This window comes from Schistocerca gregaria, chromosome X (genome assembly GCF_023897955.1).
Source record: "Schistocerca gregaria isolate iqSchGreg1 chromosome X, iqSchGreg1.2, whole genome shotgun sequence".
In the NCBI taxonomy this organism is placed as follows: Eukaryota; Metazoa; Arthropoda; class Insecta; order Orthoptera; family Acrididae; genus Schistocerca; species Schistocerca gregaria.
The window spans coordinates 255,545,881-255,561,950 of record NC_064931.1 but is presented as its reverse complement, the minus strand read 5'-3'; the positions used below and the strand labels follow the sequence as shown (position 1 = coordinate 255,561,950).

At 43.3% G+C, this 16,070-nt stretch overlaps 1 protein-coding gene across 1 annotated transcript in view; it reads left to right on the top strand.

Moving 5' to 3' along the window:
* Nucleotides 1-1,290: 1,290 nt before the first annotated feature.
* The window catches only part of LOC126299349 (uncharacterized), a 353,572-nt gene continuing 338,792 nt past the window's right edge, over nucleotides 1,291-16,070 (top strand). Inside the window, exon 1 of the mRNA XM_049991202.1 lies at nucleotides 1,291-1,378. The gene's annotated coding sequence lies outside the window, so the exon portion shown is untranslated. The remainder of the gene's footprint in view (nucleotides 1,379-16,070) is intronic.

Below are 16,070 nucleotides of genomic sequence, written 5' to 3'. Positions count from 1 at the left end.
TAACACGTCCGGTCACCCGCAGCGTCGATAATTGCTTGGCATCTCTGAGGCATGCTTGAAAGCAAATTTTCCGCGTATTCACGTGGAAGAGACCTATAAAAGCGAAGAATTTACGTTGACAGCTGTTTCAAAGTGAATTTTGCTTGCACTTGACGCAATATGTAGAGCGGGTTTCCCGAAGAAAGGTTAACAATCATTTTTTCTACTTTTGGATTCACTTTACCGATTGGGTCACGTTCATCAAAGTCATCTACGTTTCTGACCTATTTATAGGATTCTACCCTCTTCTGTAAAAATGGCTTTGATTTCTCCTTTCATTTAGAGGCCGCGGCATTGCTCATTTTCGGACATTTGGGATGGCTACAGAGAAATACAGCCCTAAAACGCGACACATAAGCTGCACTCCTGTCTCTTCTTGTGTATCTCAGTCAAGAATTCAAAATAAACTAATGCTTTATGGACATTGCATGAAGGATAAAGGTTTCCTCTACAGGACTGTGAAGGGACTGAGGCGTTAACTTTTACCATTTGTGAGTAATGCCGACCACGCTATTACTTAAGACTGTATCACTGACTGTAGCTACAAGTTTAATCATTGCGCGATACATGGGCCAGGAGATATAACGTGATATGCGTTGAGATGAGTGAAAAACTACCTCAAAACGCAGTGAAAATTACACAGAATACATTCATTCACTCTTTGGAAATGAAAGCACTTGGCGATTTGCAACAAATTTTAAACACAATTGAAAAATGTTTTCCTCGTTTATATGATTAATGTCAAATATTTAACACATAAACTAATTTGTAAACTAATTAAAAGTCTGGAACTGTTTTATACAAGAGAGTGCGAATCTTGTATACAGCTCATTTGCAAACCCATTTCTACTGGAACGTTTTTGCTTGCAGATGTGTATGTATTGTAGCACACCTACACCCGTGTCACACTTTACCAGTAATTATGGTGCATCCTATATGTATCTGCAGTATAAGTGTAGATATATACTTTAAGTAATGCTACCTGACAATAATTCCATAGTACTAGCACGAATGCAGCGACTGATACCAGTGAAAGAAATAACCTGCGATTCACGCAGAGCTGTTTACAAACCAAGCGCGCAGCGCCTGCGAACAGCTTCTACCCCACCAGATGGATCTTGTCTGACTACTGGACACTTCTATGACTGGACAGCTTGGTTGGGCTACAGGTGGGGGGGGGGGGGGGGGGGGGGCGGAAGGAGGGGGGCGGCAGCAGAGTAGAAGCAGAGAAGAGCGCCAAGCGGCAGTCGACCGTCAACTGCCGCAGGGAAAGTGGTGCCGTGTGCAACGCGCGTTGCTTCGCCAAACCATCGTTGGTGCTGGAACTTATCTTCGAAAAGTAAGACTTTTAAAAGCTTTGTCACTATGTCATTTTAGACTGATATCTCTTCTCTGAGCTCTCGGTGAGCAGCGACATAGCACTGCTCAAGCTAGGAAGTAGAAAATGTACTTCTTGACACAGTTACAACAGCTGGTCAGGTGAGGATGTGATACCTAGTGTACACTCGTATTTGCATATATCAGAAGAAATTATTGTAAATCTGTAAGTCGAAGCCTGTAGGAGAAGAAATTGAGAAGTGAGTTAGAGGTACGCAACGGTGAAGGCATTACCCCAAAATAATGTGAAAACGATTTTCTCAACGCAGTGAGAGAGTTATAATCTCTTCTCGTAAGTCGTCTCCAAACTGTGAGAGAGTTACAAATTCTACTGCTAAGTCGTACACAGTTCTCTTGCACTTGTGTTCTATTGACCAATAACGTTTCAACAATCTTTGAAATGAAAGGGTGAATTTCATCTGACGGGCGTTACGTTCTTCTTTCTTGCCGTTCTTTCGGGACCACTATTTAAAACGAAACAAAAAGAAAAAAAATAAAGGAAACCTCGGATGATTCACTTTTAAAATTGTCACATACTTGCGCACAGGTTGTTTTGTATATAAAATGCGTTATATTTTCTCCTATTACAGAAGTTTCCAAACGTCTTATGGGATACTTTTAGCACCTATTTTCTTGTTGCAACGCATGAAAACTGAAAATGCAGGTTGCCAGCAATCGTCAAAAGGGAGAAAAATATGTTGTCTTTGACCCAAATGAAATTGTTAAGTTCGCCCCATAAAATGTTAATGGATCTTACTGTTCACTGCTGAAGCGTAGAAAGACCTAATCTCTATTCGTCACTGGATGACTCTAATTTTATCTCAAAATCCCTACGGTAGGAACACCTAAGGAAATGAATAATGTTCATGGAATCCACCCAAATTATCTATTTCTGGTTGTTCTAAGGACATTTACTGTAGATGTTTATGTGTTGTTCTGGGGATATCAGGTAGTTCAGGCAGCTATGCATTACTGTGATTCCTACACGAGGCAAAGAAAGCTGTAAGCATTGTTGCTGCCGGTCTTTGTTGACGGTCGTTGCCCCGTGTTGATCCAACTAGAAGTGGATCCTACACTATATGCCAGCATATTCTTGGGAAAAATTTATAATATTCTCATTCATTGACAAGTATAACTCAATTTAATAGAAAACTACTATTCGCTTTCCCTATTACTTCACCAATATGATAGTTCCACTCCGTTACTCCTATTATTATGTCATGAATTCCTACAGTTATCACTCATTAATAGTCTAGTTAAATGCTACCTATTCATTAGATTTCCTGAAGTAGAAAAATGGTATAGGTAAGGGGCGCAGGAAACATTGTGTATGTTAGCATTGTCACTCGAACGACGAGGAAGAATGAAGACAAGCCAATGGCATGCTACGTGCTAACACGTGTACTACACACATCCACTGAAATATATTTCAGGTATACTTTTAGTGTACTGCACACGTCCATTGCAATACATTTCATGTATGTTTTTATTATGTTCCTTTTTGCTTGGGCGTAGTGTCTTTCATCAGCTTACTGAAAATCAGTCTAGTTAACAGCGATTTATGGAAGTGTATCTTATAGGAAAAATGTGGTTATAGATGCACTACTTCGAATAGCTTAGGAAATAACACTAAAAATAGTAGATGCGTTTTGTTATTAGAGCATCAAAATAAATTAAAAACGCCTGAGTAGAGAGGGTATAAAAATCAGACTGGAAAAAACTTATCTGAAACAGAAAAATTTGTTCACATTGAATATTTTAAATGTTAGGAAGTCTTTTGTAAAGTCATTTTTTTTAATGTAGCCTTGTACGGAAGTGAAACGTGGGCGATTAACAGTTCAAACTAGAAGAGAATAGAACCTTCTGAAATGCGGTGCAACAGGAGAAAGCTGAAGATTATGTGGATAGCATAGATAACAACTAATGAGGAAGAGACGGAACGAAAAGATTTTGGCGCTACGTTACTAAAAGAAGAGATCGGTTGATAAAACACATTCTGAGACACATCCTCAGGCATGACGGAATGGACAACATGACAATTTTGTGTGTTGGGGGGGGGGGGGGGGGGTCGGCGGAGGGGGAGGGGGATTTTAGTGAGAGTCCAAGGTTCGGTTACTGTAAAGCACGTTCGAATGGATGTATGTTGCGCTGGTTATGCGGAGATGAAGAGGCCTTTACAGGATAGACCAGTGTGTAGAGCTGTATCAAAACCAGTCTTCGGACTGAAGTTCACAGCAACAACACCGCGACACAAAAGGAAAGAGACCGCAGTTACTATTACGGAACTATTTGCAGTGGCGTTTTAGTGCGTGACCGTTTTCCGTACTTTTACTGTGTTCTTGTGCTGCGACAAGCTTCATAAAAACTCACGATCTTAGTAGCAATGATCGATCAATTTACGACAGACACATTTTAGCGCTCACCAAAACTACAAAACGCTAGAGCCTATGCGCAGACTCGGAAAGTCAGGTCAAAGTAGTTCCATACTCAGAGAATGATTATATCGCTGTAACAGGCAAGGTACTAGTGGAGATGGTTTGGCATTACCTTCTTCCGACCTGTTATGAAGTTTAAAGTATGTACCTGTGTCGTGTGAATGACTGTCACGTGTGCTTGTGCAGTGTAATGTTTGGGGTTGTGGTGTTACGGATGAAGGGAAGGGAGAGGGTGAAACCCGGTGCAGGCACATAGTGTACTCCTCTCAAATAAGACGAAGGGGGCCGCTGCGCTTAGCGTCCGCATCTGACTGACGGATCGCCATCGACCGTGATACATACCCTCAGTTTATGAGACACTGCGGGGAGATTTGGAATTTAATGCAGGACATTGGCGTAAAGACTGGTGATCAGGAACTTCACGCCACCATCTCTCCTCCCCTTGCCGGCCAGATATTGACAATGAAAGTTTTCCACCACCAGGATTCAAAGCGGTGTATCTCCGAATAGAGCGCCATCGCATATGTGTGCGAAGGGGGTACTGTCGAAAAAAAGGACGCAGAAATGTTTTGAAGCACGGAGGGAACGAACGCAGGCGTAGGTCGACTACAGTAGGTCTTACTTTGACGGCGACCATCGCAAACAGTGGTTTGCAAGTAGCTTATACAAATTTGCAGCATCAATCTCATTTCCTTCGTGTGAGACATCGTAAACAATTTTTTACGGCGGTTAGCAAGAATATGTCTGCAGTAAACTGCCTGTTGACAGCGAACTGATTAATTTTTACAAGACTTGTCACAGCCTAAGGTCGTAGTTCAAGGTCGAAAAGCAGTCGCTTACTAAAACACCACGACGAATAGTTTCTTAGTATTTTTGCATTGTGGTGCTCCGCAGCCTCAATATTTTTAAACACATCAGCTGCTGCATAACAGCAGCTACATACAGCAGCTGACGGTGTGTATAAGCATGTCCCTCATTAGTAATATGAACTGTTACCTCTATCTTGTGTCGAAGTATTACACATGCAGTGCCGTTTGTAAGTCACAAAGTATTTTGTGACCAAGATACGTGAACTACATTGCAAGAATCCGGTGTTTTCCAACTAACCGTCGCTCTACGAGGGCTTCCCAGGCTGACAAGGTAACTTGTTCCTTTCCCTGGCCTGCCATATCAAGAGCTGCAGCGAGTGCCCATGAAACTAGCAATCGTCTAAGGGAACCAACTGTGCACATGAAAGAATCGCCTGTTATCCTATTAAATTTAATCGTGGCCGTAATTGCTAGCTTCTGGTAAAAGAACTCGTCGCAATCAATGTAAAAAGGTTCCTCTTACAGCTACCAAATGATATTCATAAATCTGGCAAGACATAATTTATTCAATAAAACAATAACTGAAATTAATGATTTGACAGTGAAACCTAAATGAATAACACAATGATGCAGAGTCGCCACTAACGGAAGTTAGTGGACAATTTATATCCCAATGTCGGTCATTAAACAACTGGCACTACGTTACAGTTTATAAATTGTCACTGTAGTACAAAAAAAGGACAGAAAGTCTGCAATCGGGAAGTTATGGAAAAGCCGCGCGGGATTAGCCGAGAGGTCTGGGGCGCTGCAGTCGTGGACTGCGCGGCTAGTTCCGGCGGAGGTTCGAGTCCTCCTTCGGGCATGGGTGTGTGTGTGTTTGTCCTTAGGATAGTTTAGGTTAAGTAGACCCGGTACCCTCATATGAATACAGATAGAATAAAAATACTTGTGCTGCGACTCTCAACTTTCACGCTACATAGATGCTAAGAATCGCCACGAATTTAACCATTCTAAAAAAAAGATCCCTCTCCAAAGTATTCCACGCTTCTGCGTCAATGTCTCGCATTGCAATGCCGCCTTACCACCGTTTGATAGCGCGTGGCGACCGACGGCGCGCCTCTGAGCTCCGCCTGCGTATTGCATAAGGCGTGGGCAGCATTCTCCATACTGTGGCGGTGCTTGCAGACTCCGTGCTCCATCGTAGCGGACGCCGTTCCGAAAGGAAAACTTCGAGACTCAAAACACGAAAGGCCAAGTCACTTGCCGTGCCGGAATAAGACTTCTAGTCCTCGTCTCTCTGGCTCCTCGTCTCAACTCGAGCAGTGCTGACGTCTCTCCCTCGTAAGGCAGCCCCGAGATGCTCTACCAATTGCTCCAAATTATCACGAAATTTTGCCTCCCGCCAAACTGTTGACTGTGGACCAACCAATCACCAACTTCTGTACGAACCAGTGGCCAGCTGGCCCGATTCCCAATGTGTTTCTGTAGTTCGCCTTGCTCTTAAGATTTCTGGAAACAGGAACGGAAAATTTTAAGGGTCTACCTTCCCACGGAGGACTCTGAGTCTGTATTCTGCGGAGTATTCTCGAGACGATATTGTTTTGCCTAGCAAGTGGTGTAGCGCAGACTTCCAGCAAAATGTTCGTTTGTTCTTTAGTTCAGCTGTTACCCACTCGATTTTCACAGTGGCTGAGGCGATGATTCGCCGCCCCTACCCTTGAGCTCAGGTACACTATTGTGCGAAATGTGATTCGGCAAAATCGGGAAGACAGGTCCACATTTGTTTCTGCTATCAGAAACTTCGCCATGGTCTCGTGAGCATCAGATACTTCGTGTCTTGCCAGGAGGTCGGCTACTGAAAGGATGTTACGAAGGCCCACTGCGAGTTCAGAGGCCCCCACACGCAGCTCCAGAAACTGCTCCCACATGCGGAAATGTTAAAAAAATGGTTCAAATGGCTCTGAGAACTATGGGACTCAACTTCTGAGGTCATCAGACCCCTAGAACTTAGAACTACTTAAACCTAACTAACCTAGGGACATCACACACATCCAAGCCCGAGGCAGAATTCGAACCTGCGACCGCGTCGGTCTCGCGGATCCAGACTGTAGTCCCTAGAACCGCTCGGACCTCCGGCCGGCCCGGAAATGTTAGATATAAAAAAAATGTAGTACTGAAAACAGGTTAAAGCAGGTTGCATTCAAGATAAAACTGACTATAGCACCCATCGAATCTCATAACCACTCACGTTTCATGTCCTCATTAAAACTGGAATGCAAGATTGTATTATTTACATGTGATGCGGTTCTACGTTGATTGAAAATGTGAGGAAAAGACCAAGACGAGAACGACGCCTTGCAACATGAGTGAACTGATGAATGGATACTACAGTTCATAAAATAAGGAAGATGACGTTCCTCATAGCTGAAAACTGTGGTACTTGTTGCTTTCAATGTCAGGACTAATTTGATGCAGTTTCACCATAAAAATAAATAGCCCTAAATAAATATATACACAGAGCACCTGCCCGGCATGTTACAAGGATGAGGAAGGAAATCGGCTGTGCCCTTTCAAAGGAACATCTTGGCATTTGCCAGCAGCGGTTTAGGGAATTTCTTCACATCGACATAACTAAACAGGATGAACATTAATAAAACCGACAAACTGCAAGGATGGAATTCTGACTTAAAATAGAGGGGAAAAGGTTCTCTCAGAACATGTGTCCAGAAGTGAACGGTGTGCGTGCAACGACAACAAATCGTTCTGGAATATAGTACAGAGCTACATCGCATCCACGTCACAACAGATGTTAAACGTGGCCTTCATGTGATGCAGTGCACGCGTTCACACGTCGCATCATGGACTGCCACACTCTTTCCCACGTTCTCGCCTCTCTCCGAGTAACGTGACAGGTGCCATGAACACGCTGTTGAAGAGCCTACACATCAAGAACTGGTTCAGCATACACAACGCTTTTTAGATGCCCCCAGAGGTAAAACTTCAGAAGGTTGAAGTCCAGTGATCTAGCAGGCCATGCTACAGGGGCCTCCGCGTCCTATGCAACGTCCGGGGAAGACGCTGTTGAGGTGTCGACGAACTGTAATGCGGAAGTGAGGTGGCCCTCCGGCATGCAGAAACCCTATAACCTGTCGTATTGCCAGAGGCACATTGTCAGACAGCCCAGGCAGCGTATTCTGCAGGTTCAAATGGCTCTGAGCACTATGGGACTTAACATCTGTGGTCATCAGAACCCTAGAACTTAGAACTACTTAAACCTAACTAACCTAAGGACATCACACACAGCCATGACCGAGGCAGGATTCGAACCTGCGACAGTAGCGGTCACGCGGTTCCAAACTGAAGCGTCTAGAACCGCACACCGGGAGGCACGATTATGCGGATTGATGATGCCAGTTCTGGTAAAGGTTGCTTCGTCGGTAAAGAGGACTGATGACAGAGATCCCGTAATTATGACGGTCTGGTGCAAAAACATCGACAAAATCCTCCTTGCAGAGGGAAATTCGCTGCTGATAATTCTTGCAGTCATTGCAGGTGATAGGGATAGTAGCGGTTGTTATGCACGATACAATTAATCGTACTCTGGCTTACACCGTGTTCCTGGTGTACGCACAGTCCGCTACCTCCCTGCACATTCATCTGTCTGAAAGGACCCATGATCACACAAACGCCCGAAAAGGACCTGTAATGTTGTGTGACGTGGTTGGTGTCTGTGAGGGTCGTGTTTGGCTGTAGCCATGCTGCCTCTCGACTGTATCCATTCTCTTGGCCGTACACAAACGCCATCCTGGCTTGTTCCCGACATGAATACCGGACCATTCTGCTGCTTAAGTTCGTTGCGTCAATCACACAGCCTGCAACACACAAGGAACACACGGCACATGGTCAGAGGAACTTTCGTGCTTCAGCACCATCTACCGTGGCAACGACGCATATCCGGACACATTTTAATAGAACCTTTTTTTCCTCCATTTCCAGTCAATAATCCGTCGCTGCAGTTTGTCGAATGTATGTATGTTCACCCTGTATATATTTGAACCTGCTTACTACATTCTATCCTTGGTCTCCCTCTATAATTTTTGCCCCCAACGCTTCCCCCATCCCCAAATTAACTACTCCTTGATGCCTCATGTCCTGTCAACCGATCCCTTCTTTCAGTCCAGCTGTGCCATAAATCTCTTTCCTTCCCAGTTTGATTCAGACTCTTCTTGAGTTACTCGAGCTCCCCATATAATCTTCAGCATCCTTTTGTAACACCACGTTTCAAAAACTCCTTTTCTCTTTTTGGCTGAACTGTTTATGGTCCACGTCTCTCTCCAGACAGTGGTAAGAACGCAATAGGATATTCCCCTTAATAAAGTACGTGTTGTGCTGGACGGTGTACAACAGCATGAGAGCGAGCAGGCCGTGTAGGCTGACAGACTTACTGAACCGTTGCATCTGTGCGTCTGTAGTTAATATGCGAGTAAAAAAAATTCGCAAATTTGCAGTAGCTAACAGGAGACTTTGCTCATCAAACTGTGGACTACTGCATTTGAGGGAATGGGAGCAGGAGAGTAAAAGAGAGAGAGAAATAGCTCGATAATGCAAGATGGCTCGCTGGTCGTTTTCGGTGGTCTGGAGGCTGTAGATTCTATCTTTGCGACACAGTGGTCAGAGTGGTGGACTGACAATGAACAGTCAGGTACGATGTCCGAAATTTTCCTTGGAGGGAGGCCGAATTGGTGTCTGTGTAGCCTCGTGGACAAAACTGGCGACCTGCGTGGAAGGCAAGCAGCGCCTCCTGCTTTTACAGCTCAGTTGAGCGTATTACTCTCCAGTGGTGTCGTCCTCTGAGGTCTAATGTAGAAGGTGTTATCGGTCGATTGCTAATCTGTAGTGCTACGGAGTTCACTTTGTAGCTTCTGTAGGCTGTGGAAGACATTTCAGTTAATGCAAAATATGTTATGGTGTCACAGTACAAATGGGCGGTTTACATTATCAGTCACTGGCGGTCCATACGTTCGGTAAATACTCGAAACCATTCGGGAAATATGGATCACAGACGCGTTCAGGAAGGTAGCATGTATGTTGAGACTAGAGGAAAACATGGTTCGTTTATGTAACAACACAGTAGAGTACGTTAACACTACGCAGTGAGTATGGCAGCAGGGACACATGCCATGGGCGCTCTTTTCCACGGGGGAATATTTTTGCTACAGGCGATAGAAATGAGGAATGGCATGAGAAGGCGAAGAGGGAGGGAGAAGTAGATGCGGGAAGAAGAAGAAACAGAAAATCGAGAGCATGGACTGCAGGTCAATAAAACATGTGTGAAAGGAAATCATGAAGAGATTTGTCTGGATTGTGTTGAGGAACATTCCCATACAGACACCCATTTCCCAGGTACAGAGACACCTGTTTTGTGTTTTCAGCTAGTAAATGGAGCCACACTCGTTATGCCAAATGAACCACCGGAAGGAGAGTGTAAAGAGAATATTTTGCGTTTGTTGCTACCTTTGCTATGGCTTTGGCTTGGTAATCAATGATACACTGAAGAAGAAATTGTGTTACTGGTATAAGCAATGCGACTTGGAATGTGTATTGTTCAGTGTTCTGAATTATTCAAATGTGTACCTTTTACTTCGCGGTAAAGTTGTGTCTATCTTAAACAGGACAAACTGCGATGAGGGTTAAACAAAAATGAGATGATATTACGAAACTCGATACGCAAATTGCGAATCTAAATTGACTTCAGCTGTACTATTTTTGGAGAAAAATGAAAATTTCTCCCGGTCCGGGACTCGAAAGCGGATTTCCCGCTTTTACTCAAGCGGTCGCCTTAATCACTTCTGCGATCCCAGCACTCCTCCAGGACCGACCGAAACTTCCAAATGTCACACTTGCTCTCATCTCGTAAGGTTTGCACACGCTCTATGTGATTCCCGACAGAGACGGGTATTCTATATGATTATCATATAACCCACCAAGACATATAATACTTATTATGTAATTTTACAGTATCTGTGTTGACAATATACGTCAAACAATGTTCCTTCACACATGCATGCATGTCTGAAGCAACAGACATAGTATGATGATTCAGAGCTGTTCATTAAATATTACGAAAGTTGATTCGCATATTGCCAATCTAAGCTGACTTCAGCTGTGCTAAATTAACGGAAAAAAATCGCAACATCAAGGAGTTGTGCGACATAAACGAAAGTTGATAGACGTATTTTCACATATGAAAGATGATGCCTATTCAAACTTCTCATCAGTCGCAAAAGAGTGGCGCTAATAGTGCCACTATCTGAGGATGCAGATCAGGTTTGCTTTCAGTACACGCTGTAACGGCCGTGAGCGTTAGTTACCTTTGAAATTGGACGTCGTGAGTTGATTTTAGTCAAGAATGCCTTTAAGGCGACAAAGACACCTCAACACATCACTGAGTTTGAACGAGTTCGTGTAACAGGGATACAAGGAGATGGATATTTCTTCTGCGATATTGGAGAAAGACCTGACATAAATGTAGCCACAGTAAATGATTCCTGGCAGTAGTGGTCAAGAGAATGTACGGTCGGAAGAAGACGGAGTTACGGATGGTCAGCTGGCACTATCGAGAGGGAAGACTATCGTGTTCTGATTATGGCTCTGGCGCATCGTACTGCATCTGCAGCAGCAATTTGAGCAGCAGTTGGCACCACAGTGACACAACAGTAAAAGTCGGTTACTTCAAAGAGAGAACCGAGCCTGTCGCCCCGCAGCGAGCATTCCACTACCCCAAACCACCGCCTTTAGCTACTTCAGTGGTATTCAGCGAGAGCGCATTGGAGGCAGGGTGGAGTTCTGTTGTGTTTTCTGCTTGTTCTGTCTCGGTGCCAGTGGTGGCCATGTGTTGCGTAGAAAGAGGCCAGTTGAGGGCATGCAACAAGCTTGTCTGCTTGCTAGACACACTGAACCTACACCTGGAGTGGCCTGGGGTGCGATGACAACAGGAGCACTCTCGTGCACCCTGACTGCAAATTTGTACGTCAATCTGGTGGGTCGACCAGTTGTGCTGCAATTCTTGAACAGCATTCCAAGGGGTGTTTTCCAACAGGATAACGCTCGCCCGCATACCGCTGTTGTACCCAACGTGCTTACAGAGTGTCGAAATAATGCCTTTACCTACTCACTCGCCAGATCTGTCGCCAATCGAGCACATATTGGACATCATCTGACGACAACTCCAGATTTATCTACAAACAGTGTTAACCATCCCTGTATTGATCGCCCAAGTGCAACAGGCGTGGAACTCCATCCCACAAACTGACACCCGACACCTGTACAACATTATGCATGCACGTTTGCATGCTTGAATTCAACAATTTGATGGCTACATCGGTTCTCAATTTACCAGCATTTCACATTTGCAATGGCTTATCTCTCGCGTACGTTAACCCGTGATCTTGCTATGTTAACCACCTCAATGTTACCTAGACAAATGTATTCCCGATATTTCATTACTCTGATGGTGCTGCGATTTTTTTTCCGTCAGTGTACTTATTGGTGCACATGAAAATTTGTGCGTGATTGAGACTCGAACTCGGACATGCATGTAAGTCTGAAGAAACATTGTTTAACGTGAATTGTCAACACAGACCTTGTACAATTACATAATAAAAATAAGATGATGTCGGACAGGGGGTGCAAAAAAATTTAAGTTTACCCTGGACGGCAGACCATGTATTAACACGACCAACGACTGACGCCAGACAATACACTTAAAAGATAAGTCCTTATTTTTCTTTTCTAGACAGCGAGCATGCTCGTACAGTGATTTGGGTAGAACTAGGAACGAGTTATCATTTATTGAGTACTTGCTTCAGTAATCCCCATCTGGTCGATTCAGTTTAGGTTTTTCGTCTTCTATCAAAATTTGAGGATATCAGGGATAAACTATATGAAGTGAAAGTTTGTTCACAACTTTTACAAAACCCAGACCGCAGTTTTAGGAGTCGAAAGACGTGAAACGGAAGTAGTAGCTGAGAAGGGAGTGAGACAGGGTTATAGCCTATCCTATATTATTCTGTGTGTACATTGAGCAATAAGTGACAGAAACAAAACCTACTTTTAGAAAGGGAGTAAGAAGTTCAGGGAGAAAAAAATAAAAACTTTGTGGTTTGCATGTGCCAATGGATTTCCGTAAGATACGGCAAAAGACTTGGAAGAGAAGCTGAAGGGAAACGACAGTGTCTTGAAACCGGGTTGTAACATGAACGTCAACAGAAGTATAATAAAGATAATGAAATTTAGTGTAACTAAATCAGGCGAAGCTGAAGGTATTAAATTAGGAAATGATATACTAAAAGTAATATACGAGCTTTGCTATTTGGATGGTAAAATAACTAACAGTGGCCTAAAGAGATACGATGTAAAATGAAGACTGGCAATGGAAAGAAAAGTATTTCTGAAAAGAACAGTGTATTAACATCGATTATAAATTTAAGTGTTAGGAAGTCGTTTGTGAAGGCAATGTGATGTAATGTAGCCGTGGAAAGAGGAGAAATGTGGGCGATAAACAGCTCATAAAAGAAGAAAACAGAAGTTTTTTTGAAATGTGGCATTACAAAGTGATGCCGAAAATCAGATGAGTAGCTCGAATAATTAATGAAAAGATACTGAATCGACTAATAGGAAAAAGAAATTTGTGGCAGAACCTGACTAAAAGTAGGGATCGGTTGATAGGGCACATTGTGAGGAATCATCTACATGATAATGAAGGGAAGTGGGACTGGGGAAAGAGAGAGGGGGGGGGGGGGGGCAGCATCAATGAAATGGACTGATACGGAGTTGCACTTGAGCCTGTGAGACTGTTATGTCTTTTGGAGATTATCCTTAGATGCATTGCATCTGAATGGCATTATTATCACTCAACGATTTTCCCTTCAGCATTTTTATAGCTTTGAGATCTGCATCTGTTCAATGTTAAGGCGCGTCCCCGCTGGCTGTGACATTCTAGCCTGAGCCACATTTTCGTGAACAACAATCCATGTGAACGAAGCGTTGTGGTAAATACTATAGCGTCACTGGAAAGCATAGGAGCTCACGCCTCATATCAAATCTGTTTAACGTTCAGTTCTGAGTATGTCTCCAACATGCCAAGAACGCGGTGTGTGATCAAATTATAAGAGAGTGAAAGTCGGCAGTTATTGGAATTGTATGCAGTTGAGTCAAATGTTTTATTATGCAAATATAGAACATTACAGAGACAGGGACGTTAAAACGACAACGGCAAAGTGAATTTCTAATCCCTAGCACTTCTTGGTCTAAAAATGCGTGTAAGGTGATTCATTAAATTTATAAGAAACTTATGAACAAGTGCTACAATTTGAATGGAGTGGATTACTAGTCGTTTCCCAAAGAAGTGATGCCTGCCATATGTAACATTACATACAAATTTCACAAGCTACCGCCAGCGGAAGAGTTGGTTTAGAAATTTAAGATCTTTGGTAGTTATTGTTAGTAGTTGAGAAGAATAGCTGATAACAAGCGCGCAGGATCCATCATTTATGGGACTTACTTGCCGAAAGTCTTCTGGTTGCACTGAATGAATCCGTTCATTCCCCCGTTTGTTCAGCAAAGGTCACGCAATAGAATTTGATAAGTGAAAAGTTCATATGTATGCACAATTTGTTTAAGTGGCTCGTTGATAGCCTTGCAAGTATCAGGCATGAATTTTTTAGACAAAATTAAAATTCTAGCCTTTTCAAAGTATCACGAGGTAGAATACGGAGTGGCCGATTGGTTCTAGGCGCTACAGTCTGGAACTGTGAGACCGCTACGGTCGCAGGTTCGAATCCTGCCTCGGACGTGGATGTGTGTGATGTCCTTAGGTTAGTTAGGTTTAAGTAGTTCTAAGTTCTAGGGGACTGATGACCTCAGCAGTTAAGTCCCAAGTGCTCAGAGCCATTTGAACCATTTTGCGGCTGAATAGCGTACAACCATAGGAAATTTTGTTTTTGCAACTTGCACAAGATTATCAAAAGTGATTTTCACATACTTCTAGTAAGTTATTAAAACCATATAGGCATGTATTGCTGAATCAACTAAATTACATGGTCTTGATATCTGTAACGGGAGTATGGGCATTATCCGACAATGAGGGATATTGTTCTCGTAAGTAAAGAAACCGCCCATTGTCGTTATCCTAATTTAATGATCATTATTTAAACAAACTGCCCACTTGGGCTGTGTTTCGTTCATAGAGAACATAATTAATAGCAATAACTGTCATAATAATTACCATAGTTTATGGCCAAGATGATGTGCTAGTGGCTTCATGTTTAATCAGGTGTCTAATGCTTTTAGGGTAAAGTGATAAGTGCCATTTTTAACGATGGTAATTTATGACCCAAGAAAATGACGTCTTCCCGCCACCAGTGCCCCCGCTGTGCTGTATTGGTCGTTCCTCTACCACTGCCCCCAGGCTCCTTTGATCCCTCAGATTGGCATTCTTAATGTGAACCTCGTTCGAGCAACACTGCCACCGCCATGGAACGTACTCAGTTTCCAGCACGGTAATGCGTCCCAGTGCTACATGCTGATTTCCTTTAAAAAGAATAAGGTTATAGAACTGAACACCACAGTACACTAAAAAATACGCTATTGTAATATAAGGTTCCTGCAACTAACATCACAATGCACAACCTGCAATCATGTGTAAAAAAATGTCAAACTAACGTCACACTGCACCGAAAAAACAAAAAAAAAATACGCTCCTGCTACTACAATATTACAAAAAATAACATTGGGGTGGGTTAGCTATGCACTTTATTTTTCTTCATACACTGACACTGTGCTCGAGCGATGGTTGCTGGTGCGCAGGGCATGAGCTGAGCCTGCAGTGGCGGCACATTGCTGGACAGTGGTGGGCAGGTGGGGGGCCGGGAGAATGCTGCAGGTGCCGACTGGCGCAGGTGGGACCTTCACTCCTCCTCCTCCACGCTCGCCTATAAACAGCACTCAGCCCCCGCTTTACGATCAACACCTTATTCAAAGAGCGTACAGACATGCAACTGGTTTAGTGCAGTTACTAGCAAATACAGAAACGGGAGTGCCCCCCCTCTCTACCAGCGGATGAGTCGCACGTTTTGTATGAAAATAATAACAAAACGTATGAGAAAACCACTTATTTTTCATTCGAACCTTTTTTTACAACCTTTACATCACAGGTCCATCAACTTGGATCTCCATGCAATTGAAAATGCTTATCACAATAACTGTATGGGGAGATAAACTCATCTCTCTGAAATACTGGCGGTAGCTTGTGAAATTTGTATGTAATGTTACATACGGCAGGCATCAGTTCTTTGGGAAACAACTAGTAATCCACCCCATTCAAATTGAACCACTTGTTCATAAGTTTCTT